Raw genomic sequence first — 14,455 nt, 5'->3', positions numbered from 1 at the left:
TGCATATCGTTCTCGCTCCATTTACTCATGGTGCGCTGCAATTAAATTAGCGGGTTAATGTCACATCTTCCTCTTACTACATGAGTATGCAGTTACGACAATATCCTCATCCTTGCCACTTACTGTGTTACTTAGTTTTTTTGTCTTATGACAATGATGTACTTTGTGTGTCCAATGTATTCGTATACCTTTTGTGTTTCCTGAATTGAATAAAGTTTATATTTTGAAATAATATCAAGATGTGTCTCTCTTACTTATTATTGCTATCGACCATGTACTCGATAATACTCAATAACAGCAAACAGGAGTAGTTCCACAGTGAATTCTTTATTTGTTCTAGACAACAAACACCTAAACACATTATTCCTGCCGCAAAAACCAACCTCTTTTTTCTACCGAAACACCACGCCGCCCGGGAAACGCGCTCGGGCCGGGGGCATACCATTGGGGACATGCACAACAGGGGAGTGCGTTTTTAAAACGCCCCCCTGTGGCAGTATTTTTTTGTACAACATGAACAAACTGTCCGTGTTTCTGTGGCTCGCTCGGTTAACCCTTGTGCACCCGACCGGGGTCCTCGCACACCCCAGTCCCCTCGGGGGTACTCGCGCACCCCAGTCTCCGCCTAGGGGGGCGCGTATGTCCCCGACCGGCGTAATGGCTTTATACGTTTGTTAACCCTTGTGCACCCGACCGGGGTCCTCGCACACCCCAGTCCCCTCGGGGGTACTCGCGCACCCCAGTCTCCGCCTAGGGGGGCGCGTATGTCCCCGACCGGCGTAATGGCTTTATACGTTTGTTAACCCTTGTGCACCCGACCGGGGTCCTCGCACACCCCAGTCCCCTCGGGGGTACTCGCGCACCCCAGTCTCCGCCTAGGGGGGCGCGTATGTCCCCGACCGGCGTAATGGCTTTATACGTTTGTTAATAATAATAATAATAATAATAATAATAATAATAATAATAACAATAACAATAATAATAATAATAATAATAATAATAATAATAATAAAAATATACAACGCATTCTCCCCGACCGGGGTACTCGCACACCCCCAGCCCCGCCGAGTAACCCACAACCACCGTGGGGTCTTCGCCGGCGGACGGGCGCACAACGGTTAATAATAATAATAATAATAATAATAATAATAATAATAATAATAACAATAACAATAATAATAATAATAATAATAATAATAATAATAATAATAATAATAAAAATATACAACGCATTCTCCCCGACCGGGGTACTCGCACACCCCCAGCCCCGCCGAGTAACCCACAACCACCGTGGGGTCTTCGCCGGCGGACGGGCGCACAACGGTTAAGCCTTTGGGATCACTGATGCTGTCGGTGGTGAGAGGATGGCTATTAACAATCGACATGGCTTCATAGAAAAATGTTCTCAAAGAAGCATCATCTAATCTTCCAGCACTCTGTGAAAGGACCTTGGTTAACCCTTGTGCAGCCCTGGGCCTGGACCAAAAGAAAAAAAAAAGAAAACGCTCGGGGAGTGGGGTCACGCGGACCCCCAGCTCGTGGTGCAGCTGGACCTTGCGCGGAGGCTCGGTGAGGGGGGGGTTGAGGGAGAGAGGTGTGTGCGTGTGAGGGGGTCACGCGGACCCCGGCAGCGCGGACCCAGGTCTCGTCACGAAACGGAACAAAGGGCTGCGGAGGCAGCTTGGGGTGGGGGAGGTGGGGGTCAGGCGGACCCCCGGTTAAAGCGGGTCCCGTCGCAGCATCAGACAAAGACACCTAAACGGCTGTAACCCTCCATCGATTGCGACGGCGGCCGCGCGGTTGCGGCGGATCGAAAATCCACGCATAGTGTCGGAAGACGTCTCTCGCTGTTTCTGGGGTGGCGTTTGAAGCGCGCCGGGTTTTCTCGACTCTGCAAACGGAACACGCGCACGTCCCGTCGAACGGAGCCACGGCTTGAACCGGTGCGTTTCTTTTGTGTTTGTCCCAGTAGCGACTGGCGGGTGATCCCTGAAGCACACGGGGACGCTCGTTCGGTTTCCGCGACGATCGCTCCTCCCCCGGTTCGCGCTCTCCAATCGGTCCGATTCGGTCCGATTCAGAGACCGGGATCCCCTCGTCGCCGTTCTCGCCGTCGTTGCTGCTGTCACGACCGTACGTGTCCATTCCCAGTGACGTGAGCTTTGGAGAAGGAGCTCGTGAATGTCCCGAGTCGTCGACGCAGACGCGCTCGGCCTACGAGTAGTTGGTGTGTCAATAGGTAGCTTTTCTCGACCATCTTCGGAGGTGGAGAGGGAGAGAGAGAAAGGAAGAGGGGTCAAGCAGACACAGGTGGGCCCCGGCGCTCGTCGTCGTCGGAGGGGTCTCGTCGCGAAACCGGACAGCGGGCCGCGGCGCAGTTGGGGCAGTACGTGAGCGCGCACCTCGAGCACACATGCACGTGGCAGGCGAAGCAAACGATCTTGGTCTTGACGTCCTTGCTCCTGGGACAGACGCGGCACCTCTGCCTCTTGACCGGGGTTTCCCGCGGTTCGTCGCGGCGGGAATCAGGAGTGGAGACGGCTTCTCCTTCTCCTTCTCCTTCTCGCCTTCCTCCTCGCGTTCCTCGTCGTCCCCTGGCCTCGAGCGTCGGGAGAACGAGCGCTTTGCCCAGACGCTCAAGGAACAGCCTTCGTTTGTTGAGTTTGCCCGACATCCAGTCCGGGTGGATCTCCCTCCAGAGGACGAACGCGTTGTAGGCCGCCACGTCCACCATGTTGTGGAAAAGGGCCACGGGCCACCTAGAAGTCTTTCTCCTGCAGCTGTAGGTCCCCACAACCTTGTCTAGGTTGTCGACGCCTCCCTTGGTGCGATTGTAATGCAGCACCATTGAGGGTTTCGCAGAGCCGCCCCCGCCGCCGTCGGGGTTGCTGCTCGGCTCCAGCGGCGACCCGGAGGGCCCGACGTAGCGCGGAGAGGTGGTGAGGAGTAGCACGTTCTTGTTCTTTTTCGCCACATAGGACAGGACGACCGCGTTGGGTGACCAGCCGTCCGGGCCGCCGCGGAGCACCGCGGCCTGGGTGGAGCCGACGGCCCTGCCCTTGACGCAGCGCAGCTCTCTGGGGATCTCAGGCCTGTTGGCTCGGAGGGTGCCCAGCAATGTGTGGCCTCTTTCGCGAAAAAGCCTCGTCGCGAGCTCGCGCGACGTGAAGAAGTTGTCGCAGGTGACGTTGCGTCCAGGCGCCAGTCCCTCGGTGAGGTCCATGACCACTCGGGCGGCCAGGTTCTTTTCGGGAGGACCGAGCTTGTCGGGCTTGCCGGCGTACACCTGCATTTTCCACGCGTAGCTGGACTGGGCGTTGCACGCGACCCATATCTTGATCCCGTACCTGGCCGGTTTGCTGGGCATGTACTGCCTGAACGGACACCTTCCTGTGGGTGATACGACAAGAAACCAAGAGAGAGTTCAGAAACTGTCCCAGTTTCACAAACACGCAGGCAGAAATCCAAACAAAAGTACACAAAAAATATACATTGAGGAATTGAGGAAAGCCTAATATCCGTCCCATACATGCCAATATCATCACAATCACCACAGAGAGACAGTCGGACACACATGCACCAAGCGAGTGAAAGAGTTCAGAACGTATCTCAGTTTCACAAGCACACAGGGAGAAAAACCAAATAAAAGCCCCCCCCCAAAAAAAAATACAAAAAGTACAAAAAAAAATACAGTGAGGAAAACCGACTATCCATCCCATACGTCCCATCATCATCATCATCATCATCATCACACAAACCTCTAAACGGCACCAGTCTCTCATCCACGGTGACCTCGGGTCCCGGTCGGTACATGAGAGGCAAGCGCCCGCACCACTCATCCCACACCGCTCTGACCGGGGCCAGCTTGTCGTATTGACCGCGGTCGTTGCGACGCCTGGCCTCTCTGGTCTCTCGGTCGTCGAACCGCAGGGCGCTCGAGTAAGCCCGGAAGGTCTTGAGCGGCATCGTGGCTCTGAACACAGACCTGCCGCTCTCTGCGTCCCACAGGCTCTCGCAGGCCTCGCCTCGCGACCTGTACACGCCGGCGAGTATCAGCAGCCCCACGTAGGCTCGGAACTCGGCGCGGCCCATGGGCTTCCAACCGTCGATGGCGGTGCGGCGCCTGGACGCTTCCAGGTTGGTCATCGCGACCACGGCGTCCTCTATCTCGGGCGGAAAGTACGCCATGAACGAGGACGCCTCATCTCGGACCGCGGCTAGAGCCTCTTCGGTGGGGCCTCCTCGCTGCTCTAGGTCGCGGGGTTTGGGATAAATCGACTGCGACGATTGCTCGTCCTCTTCTTCTTCTTCTTCTTCTCCTTCTTCTTCTTCTTCTTCTTCTTCTTCTTCTTCTTCTTCTTCTTCTCCATCGTAGTCGTCGGTGTCGTCTTCGTCGCTACCATCTTCGTGATAATCGTCATCGCCGCCACCTTTGTGGCAATCGCCTACAGCTTCGTCGTAATCTACGTCGTCGTCTTCACTGTAATTATCATCGCGACCATCATCACCGCCATCCTCAGTGCCCCCCATAGCATCCTCGTCGCGAAGCTCGGCCTCAGAGTGCTCGTTGTCATCTTGCGACTCTTTTTCCGAGTCATCTTCCGAGTCATCTTCCGAGTCGTCACCCTGGTAATGTTGCGATGAGATTTCAAAGCCGGATGCTTGCGCCTCGGCCCAAACAAAGGCAATTTTCTTGTCATGTTCAAACTCGTCAGTTAGATGGACACTGACTTCTTCTTCTTCTTCTTCTTCTTCTTCTTCTTCTTCTGTCTTTCTGGAGAAGGTTTCGTGTTCGGACCTGTCTATTATGTGACCACCGCCGACCGTGTTGTCTTCTGCGTCTTTGCTGGCTAGGCCTTGATAATGAAATGTAGCAGGTCGTAATAGAGTAGCAGGAGCAGCAGCAGCAGCAGCAGTGCACGATGTGCCTAAGTTTCTTCCGCTGAAGGAGCCGCGGTTTCCCCAAGAGGTTTGCGACGCTGACGCAGATGTTGATGCCGTTGATGCTGCTACGCCTCGATCCCTCCTCGCCACCCACGGCCTGGTGCGGGACATGTCCTTGTCAGTGGTGTGCACTCTTTCTGTCTTTCTGGCTGGCAATTTGTCCGCAACCCCGACACGCTTAGTAACTCGTATTTCGCTACCTTTACCGATGTTGTGGTGGGGTATTTCGCTACCCCGCGTTACTCGCAACGGGGTATTTCGTTACCCCTGTCTCATCACCTCGGGGGTATTTGCCGACCCCTTAGTAGCCACAATGGGGGGTGTTTCGCCACCCCAACGCACATTCGTAAGTTACGATGGCAAACACTGGGGTCTGGAGGGACCAACAACTCTCAACTTCACATCATCGTCATCATCATCATCATCATCATCATCATCATCATCATCATCATCATCTTCTTCTTCTCCTTCTCGGTTGTGTTCGCGTAAACCGACCTAAGCGAGGACCTCGGACTCTGCCTGCCTCAGCATCCTCCTTTCTCCTTCTCCTCGGTTCTCCTGCGCCTCGCTGTCGGACGCTTAGCTTTGCAGAGGGCAGTGTTCGCGTAAACCGGCTTCCATGAGGACCTCGGACTCCCCCCTGCATCCTTATCCTCCTACCTCCTGCTGCTCTGTTCTCCTGCTCCTCGAAGGCGAGCACTTAGCCGGATGGGCCCCGGGTTACGCGTAAACCTGCCTAAGTGGGGACCTCGGACTCTCTCTGACTCCCTGTCCTCTTTCCTCCTTCTGGTCCGTTGTCTTGCGCCTCGCAGGTGAGCGCTTTGCCGGATGGGGCCCGAGTTACGTGTAAACCGGCCTAAGTGGGGACCTCGGGCGCTCTGTGTTCCGTGGGTACTGTGTGACCCCTTAGTAATCACGATGGGGTATTTCGCAACCCCAATGTACATTCGTAAGTTACGATGGCAAACACTGGGGTCTGGAGGGACCCCGAACCGCCGGAGGAAACAACTCTCAACTTCACATCATCATCATCATCATCATCATCATCATCATCTTCTTCTCCTTCTCGGTTGTGTTCGCGTAAACCGACCTAAGCGAGGACCTCGGACTCTCCCTGCCTCAGCATCCTCCTTTCTCCTTCTCCTCGGTTCTCCTGCGCCTCGCTGTCGGACGCTTAGCTCTGCAGAGGGCAGTGTTCGCGTAAACCGCCTTATCCTCCTGCCTCCTTCTGCTCCGTTCTCCTGCTCCTCACAGGGGAGCGTTTAGCCGGATGGGCCTCGGGTTACGCGTAAACCGGCCTTCGAGAGGAGCAGGGATGTTCTCTACTCCACGATTACTATGGGGTCAAAGCGTACCCACAATGGGGTATTTCGCAACCCCAATACACATTCGTAAGTTACGATGGCAAACACTGGGGTCTGGAGGGACCCCGAACCGCCATTCGTAAGTTACGATGGCAAACACTGGGGTCCGGAGGGACCCCGAACCGCCGGAGGAAACAACTCTCAACTTCACATCATCATCATCATCATCATCATCGTCGTCTCCTTCTCGGCAGTCTTCGCGTAAACGGGCCTAAGTGAGGACCTCGGACTCTCCCTGCCTCCAAGTCCTCCTTCCTCCTTCTGTTCCGTTCTCCTGCTCCTCACAGGGGAGCGTTTAGCCGGATGGGCCTCGGGTTACGCGTAAACCGGTCTTCGAGAGGAACAGGGATATTCTCTACTCCACGATTACTATGGGGTCAAAGCGTACCCACGATGGGGTATTTCGCAACCCCAATACACATTCGTGAGTTACAATGGCAAACACTGGGGTCTGGAGAGACCCCGAACCGCCATTCGTAAGTTACGATGGCAAACACTGGGGTCCGGAGGGACCCCGAACCGCCGGAGGAAACAACTCTCAACTTCACATCATCATCATCATCATCATCATCATCATCATGGTCTCCTTCTCAGCAGTGTTCGCGTAAACCGGCCTAAGTGAGGACCTCGGACTCTCTTTGCCTCCTAGTCCTGCGACCTCCTTCTGTTCCGTTCTCCTGCTCCTCACAGGCGAGCGCTTACCGTGATGGGCCTCGGGTTACGCGTAAACCGGCCTTCGAGAGGAGCAGGGATGTTCTCTACTCCACGATTACTATGGGGTCAAAGCGTACCCACGATGGGGTATTTCACAACCCCAATACACATTCGTGAGTTACAATGGCAAACACTGGGGTCTGGAGGGACCCCGAACCACCATTCGTAAGTTACGATGGCAAACACTGGGGTCCGGAGGGACCCCGAACCGCCGGAGGAAACAACTCTCAACTTTAGATCGTCATCATCATCATCATCATCATCATCATCATCATCATCATCATCGTCGTCTCCTTCTCGGCAGTGTTCGCGTAAACCGGCCTTAGTGAGGACCTCGGACTCTCTTTGCCTCCTAGTCCTGCGACCTCCTTCTGCTCCATTCTCCTGCTCCTCGCAGGTGAGCGCTTTGCCGGATGGGCCTTGGGTTACGCGTAAATGGGCCTGAGTGAGGACCTCGGGCTCTCCGTTGCTCCTCGTCCTCCTTGCTCCTTCTCCTTCGTTCTCAAGCGCCTCGCTAGTGAAAGAGAAGCTGTTTGGCCTTCCTATTACGCGAACACTGCCCTCCAGTTGGACCTCGGGCTCTCCGTTGCTCCTCGTACTCCTTACTCCCTCCACATCTTTCTCAAGCGCCTCGCTAGTGAAAGAACAGCTCTGTGGCCTGCCTACTACGCGAACACCGCCCTCCGTTTGGACTTCAGACACTCCTTGCCTCCTCCTCATCCTTGCTCCCTCTACATCTTTCTCAAGCGCCTCGCTAGTGAAAGAGCAGCTCTGTGGCCTGCCTACTACGCGAACACCGCCCTCCGTTTGGACTTCAGACACTCCTTGCCTCCTCCTCATCCTTGCTCCCTCTACATCGTTCTCAAGTGCCTCGGTAGCGTACGCTTAGGTCTACGGAGGGCGGGTTACGCGAACACAGCCTTCCGTTTGGACCTCGGACCCTCGCTCTCACGGGCCTAGCTGGCGAGCCCTTAGCTTTGGGGAGGGTGGGTTTCGCGAACACCACCGTCTTTGAGGAACCCAGAACCTCCTACACACACACACACACACACACACACACACACACACGAGGCAGTGAGGAGGAGAAGGAGGTTGTTGCTACGCCCGCGTCGCGAAACCAGGGCTCATTGTGTGTGCGCCCGGAGCAGCTACGGGGAAACACGTGGGACAACCGACCAGTTTGGGGTCATGGTTTATTCAACGCGTATTTTCAGTGTGGTCTAACTTGGTAATCTGATCTGAAAGACTTTCCCTGAATGTGCCTTAATTTCACCTCTTTTTCCTTTCTCCTTTTCTTAGCTTACTGAAAATGTTGGCGACCAAAGGCCGGATTCAGGGACGTGTGCTGCTTGTGCTACTCGCGTTACGTGGGCAAACTGCTCGCTGTCATCATCAATACAAAGGTAAAGTGCAATCCCAGGGTTGTGTGCTGCTTGTGGTACTCGCTTTATGTAGACAAACTGCTTGCTGTCAACATCGATACAAAGATAACAAAAGAATAGCCTAGTGTAACGTAGTGTTTCATGTTTTGTTTTGTTTTTTTCTAGAATGATTTAAATGTAACCATCGTTTCCCCAACCCCGCAGGCTCTGCGACCCGTGAAGAACTGAGACTCCTTCTGGTCGGTAAAACAGGCTCGAGAAAGAGTGCGTCCGGAAACACCATCCTGGGGGATGCGTACGCTTTCAAAGAGGACGTTTCGCCCGAGTCTGTCACCGACGGCTGTCTCAGAAAAGAGGCAGAGGGCGAAGACATAAGAACAATCGCTGCGATCGACACTCCGGGGCTGTCTTCTGGATGAAATAGATGAAATGATGGTGGATTTCAATGGAGGAAACCACTACACCAACGAGATGTATAAGGCGGCCCAGAAGAAACTCGAAAGAGAAAGGCTGAAGAGGAGAAAGGAGGAAGAGCAAAGAAAAAGGGAAGAAGAGGAGAGGATCGAATTGAAGGAGCGGTGTAAATTCTTCGGCCTCGCTTCCCTGGGATTATTTGGCGCAGGAGCGTACTTTACATCTTATGTTCTCATGGGGCTCGGTGGAGCCCTTGGATATTCTCAGTAAAATTGTACACTGGCAATGTTCGCTTGGCTAAACCCACCCCGTTTCTCCTTGTTACACTACGAAGGCTGAGTTTCATTTCACTTGTTTTCTCGGATTTCTAGTTCTAATGCAGTCTATGTACTTACTTACTTACTTACTTACTTACTTACTCGCTGAATGTTTGCCTATGCTGTAGCTGTTCTATGAAGTGGCTATAAACAACGACAAAAAAATAAGCCCCCCTTTCTAATATTTTCAAAAGAAGGCGATTGTCTCGTTCGTTCGGAAACTTTTTTTTTGTCAAAACCGTCTTCCTCGCTCAATACCGAGGGAGATAAAAAGAAAGAGATGGACTCTGCACCCCTGCGTTGCGACGAGGAGGACCGTTCCTCGGACAGCTCAGCTGACAGTTCCTCGGAAGAGGGGGAGATACTGTCCGACGCGGAGTGTGATGCAGCGGCGGGCGAGCGGCAAGACGCCGAGCTTGACGGTTGGGCGTCTTCTTTACTCGTCGATACCGTGAAAACTGCGGTGTATCACCTACTCGACATAGTGATCAACGAGTACCGCACCGACGCGTGCAACGGGTGCAAGATCAATCACCCCAGCCAGAGACAACACGAGTGTCTGCGAGTCTTGGAGGATGACTTTTACGCCGAACATTATTACAGCATCAGGAAAAGACTCCTCACGCCTCGTTTCATTCCTTCCATTCAACGTCTCCTGATCGCCCGCAACATTGAAGCGGACGACGTCAAGGTCGGCACCGTGGCGGAGACGCTGTTGCATGAGCTGAAATCGGCGAGGAAAATCTTCGACGCCATCACCGAGGCCTACGACAAACTGGTGGGAGAGGATGTGGTGAAAATCGGCCAGCTGCGACTGGTCACAGAGTGTTACAAAGGAGATTACTGAGATTCGTTTGTAACGAAAGGCTGATTCTTTCAATGCACGCATCCTACGGTGATATTTTTATCATGTATTCACAGCCACCGGAGGCGCTGTACAGCACCAAGCGCCTGAAACACGGACAGTTTGTTGATATTGTAATAAAAAATAAAGCTGCGGGGGGGAGGGGGGGGCGTTTTAAAAACGCACCCCCCCCCATTGCGCATGTCCCTAAAATGGTATGCCTGGATAGGTCGTCATTTCCCTCTGTGGCTGCCACTCCCATTTCAATTTTTCTCCTAGTTTCGGGCAGGCTCTATGACGTTCGTCCACAGGAGGCGCTGTACAGCACCGAGCGCCTGAAACACGGACAGTTTGTTGATATTTTTTTAATGTAAACCTTCTTTTTTTTTCATGTAAACCTGTTCTTGACATATCTACTGAGATTCGTTTGTCTTGAAAGGCTGATTCAACCCCGTTGTTGACTTTTATTTTGCCTTCCAGATTGCCTCAGTTGTATCGTGAGTGTAATTTCAAATAAAATAAAATAAAACTCAGAAGCGTCTGTGTGTTGTATTCTTCTTCTTCTTCTTCTTCTCATTATTATTATTATTATTATTATTATTATTATTGTGATTATGCTTCATTTTCATGTACTGGGGTATCAATGACCCCCATGGTGCCGCAGCATCTTCTGTGCGTGGTCCCCAAGTGCTACGTTTTCTTTCCCGATCCCCTGACGAACCCATTAGAATCGCTCTGGGGCACTCTTCGACCCCAAATGATCGTTCTGTTTTTTTTTTTACATTTTCATACACCGGTCTCTACTGAGGGTGGGGTACTCTGGGACCCCCGGGGTCTGGGGCTGCCCCGAAGGGGAGCACGAGGGTTAACATTTTCATTCACCGGTCTCTACTGAGGGTGGGGTACTCTGGGACCCCCGGGGTCTGGGGTTGCCCCGAAGGGGAGCATGAGGGTTAAGGGATCGAGCGCCTGAAACACGGACAGTTTGTTGATATTGTAAAAAAAAATTCAGCCACAGGGGGGCGTTTTAAAAACGCACTCCCCTGTTGCGCATGTCCCTAATGGTATGCCCCCCCGTGCATCATCATTTCCCTCCGTGGATACCACGCCCATTTAAATTTTTCTCCTAGTTTCGTGCAGGCCAATATTTTGTACAGTTCAATATCGACACCGCGCTCGGTCTTCCGACCGCCGTATGATTCTCCTGACCGACCTATGATTATATCGGGTGCGCTTGATTGCAATAAAAATAAACTGTTGTGGCATACTTGTAACTACCTTGCTTGAATAAAAGTGTTCACATTTCATGTTCGTGTGCGGTGTTGTGCATCACATTGGACACTTGGAAACACTCACCTTTTAGATGAATTTCAGCTATATAATCTGTGGCTGCATGTGTAAGGAAACACATTGACGCTCATTTGTCATGTATACACAAGGTGTTTATTTGAAATAAGTTGCACTTCACAATTAGCACACCTACGATAAGCCGCATCACATTTGAGTAATTCATCCACTCTTATTACTTGAAATTTGGTGCACATTCAATATGTACATGTAGTCGTTAGTTACAGTTGTACAGAGCTATCCAGAATGGGCCTTCTTCTGAAGTAGCTCCACACGATGTCACATAGACCAGGATCACTGGGGTGATGAGACCTGTTGGATGCATACTGGCTGGTCGATGTGATCAACAGAGGCTTCGCTTTGACTGAGTATGCTAAATACAACATATTAGCGACGTGGATTCTTTGCACCGTGGCCTAGTCGTGTAACCCGACGTCTTATAGCACGACGCCTCAAGGTGACCCGTTGTCGCCACTTTAAGCTCATTCGGACATTCTCGACCTATATTGGGAATAATGGTAACCCGTAGCTTGTTGGTTAGCGAACTAGCCTGCATGTATTGGTGATGTACCTTGACTTGTGAACTTTACCTAAATAAAGAAATGTAATACTTTGCCAGCACTGTGTCGTTCAATATCATACAGACAAAAGTGTAACATTTCACTTCTATCTTCACGTGTCTTCACAAACACTAATACAATGGGTGCGGGAGAATCAAGAGTCCGTGTCACAGCTGTGTTCTTACTCGTAGGGCTCACGATCGTTAATGCTACCCTTAGCTTTAGGGGTCCAGTAACGTATCTGATGGATTCCGGATCCTACAGGTGCTCCGTCTTCATGGCGGTTGCGTTTGACTGGATCTTGGTTCACTTCGGACTGTTGTTCCACGTTTTTCCCGTAGTTATAATAAGCTGCCAGCAAAGTGTAACCCTCCCCGAATCCGACAGGGTCCTTTCCAGATGAGCTGGTGTTTCTAACAGGCAGAGGCCGGGGTGTCGCTTCGGCGAAGAGTGTGGGACTGTCATTATTCGGCTTCAAGTTTCTGTGAACGACAGGTGGATTGTCTGACGCCGACCTCGGGAACACTGTCTTTATTGCACGTCCTGGGATTTAGATCCCTGTCAACAGGTGGTGCTCTGAAATCCGTAGGTTGTACAGCCCCGCTTCTGTGAACAACAGGCGGATTGTCCGACGCCAGCCTCGGGAACACTGTGTCTGTATTACGCATTCTAGGTTTTAGATTCCTGTGAACGACAGGTGGCCCTCTGAGGTCTGTACGCCGGTCTATTACCTCGCAATGCGGATCTGATCTCAGTTTTAAGCCTTCGAGCTTATCACAGAACTTGATCTGATCGGCGCTTTGAGTCTGGTGACATTGCAGTTCTCTGATCATGTCGTAGTCTTCTTTGCCATCTGAAAGCTTGCTCACATCCTTCATACAATAACGTACGAGCGATTGCATGTCTGGGAACGTAAGCTGGTGAGGCGACTGCGCGGTAGACAATAGGATGTATCGTGTGTACGTGTCGTCTGCACCGATTGCGTATTTCAATGTGGTTCCCTTGCCTCTGATCAACAACAAGAAGTCGAATGCAAATCCTTGTGAACCAACTGTACTTGACACGTAAGGAAGTTATCGCTTCGTTGCGATCTTGATCGACTAACCACCAGGCAGAGCATCTCCACTCGATCTCTTAGTTCAACCGAGGTTTTTTCAACCGCAAGTATGCCCTGCTGCGCAGATCTCCAGCTTCTTAAGAAAAGCAAGTGCCTCACGCCAAAAAACTAGCTCATGTACACGAGTGTCACTTTGGGAAATGTAAAGTGTTGTTCACTTGGATGTCTTTTGTGTACAGCAGTACGGTTTGCTTTTACATTATGATCAAAGTATTGTTTTCTTTTGTGTACAGCTGTATGCTTTGCTTTTTTTTTTAAAAAAATACGCTCTTCTCAACTGCACACAATTGTATCTGTATGTTGTTAGACGCTGCAATAAACAGATGCCTTTGCAGACACAGAGACTGTGTGGTTAATGATTGTGCCCATCACATACCCTTTGCGTTTAGTTTATGCTCTTCTTAACTGTGTACAATTTTATCTGTATGTTCTTAAACACTGCAATAAACCGATGCCTTTGCAGACACAGAGACTGTGTGGTTAATGATTGTGCCCATCACATTTGAATATGTATGTTGTTACACAGTACAATAAATGAATGTTATACAGAATGTAACTGACATCCACCATTTTAGAATAGTTTTTATTATACACAAATATAACACTTGTAGTAGAAATACTTGTGGTTCTTTATTATACAAAAATATGTTGGATGCAGTAGCCAAACTCATAATGGCAATACTTGTAATGGCAATACATCTACTATACTTGTAGTAGGTTTTTTATGTATCATACACACAGATAAGCTGTTAGTTTGTCAATCCATTCACAGAAACTTCTCACGGTATGTTTGGTGTTACATTCTGAACAAGCTTTGTTCACACACGCGCAGGTCGCGTGACCGCATAACATCATGTACACTCTGCGCTGGTTACAGTCAACGCAGGTAACATCTGACACGCAGCTGGAGTGCACCGGTCGATAAAATGCGCATTCTACCTTACACATAAAACACATTCGTTTCCCAGTTACCCTCACGTTCTCCTTGATGCATGCCTCAAAGGAAACATGTCCGCAGCTTAACATGTACATCTGTCTAAGTTCACAACAACACACACAAGTCAGCACATGTCCCATGTGACCCCACAGTGGCTAGCGCGGAGGAAGTTGAAGTTGAAGGCTCTGGCTGAGGCTCCGGTTGAGGTTTATTGAAAGACGCAGTTATTGCTGTGGCTAAAGACTCTTCTTCAGAGTCTGCAACAGGCTCGGGCATCGCTTCAATTTCTTCTTCCGCTTGGGTTTGCTCTTGCCTACAGCTTGCCCTCTCTGTTAAGGTCAAACTATCAGTATACTTTGCTCGAAGAGACCTCCACTGAGTTGGTGCATCGAGCTCAAAATTTAAAATGTGTACACCAAATGTACTTTCTCGGTCGGGACTCTCGGTCGGGAAAACTCTCTCAGTCGGGAAAACTCCCTCGGTCGGGAAAGTTTTGGTGTAAAGAAAGGTTTGCC

Source organism: Pelmatolapia mariae, linkage group LG1 (genome assembly GCF_036321145.2).
Source record: "Pelmatolapia mariae isolate MD_Pm_ZW linkage group LG1, Pm_UMD_F_2, whole genome shotgun sequence".
NCBI lineage: Eukaryota > Metazoa > Chordata > Actinopteri > Cichliformes > Cichlidae > Pelmatolapia > Pelmatolapia mariae.
This window is presented reverse-complemented; position numbering follows the sequence as displayed.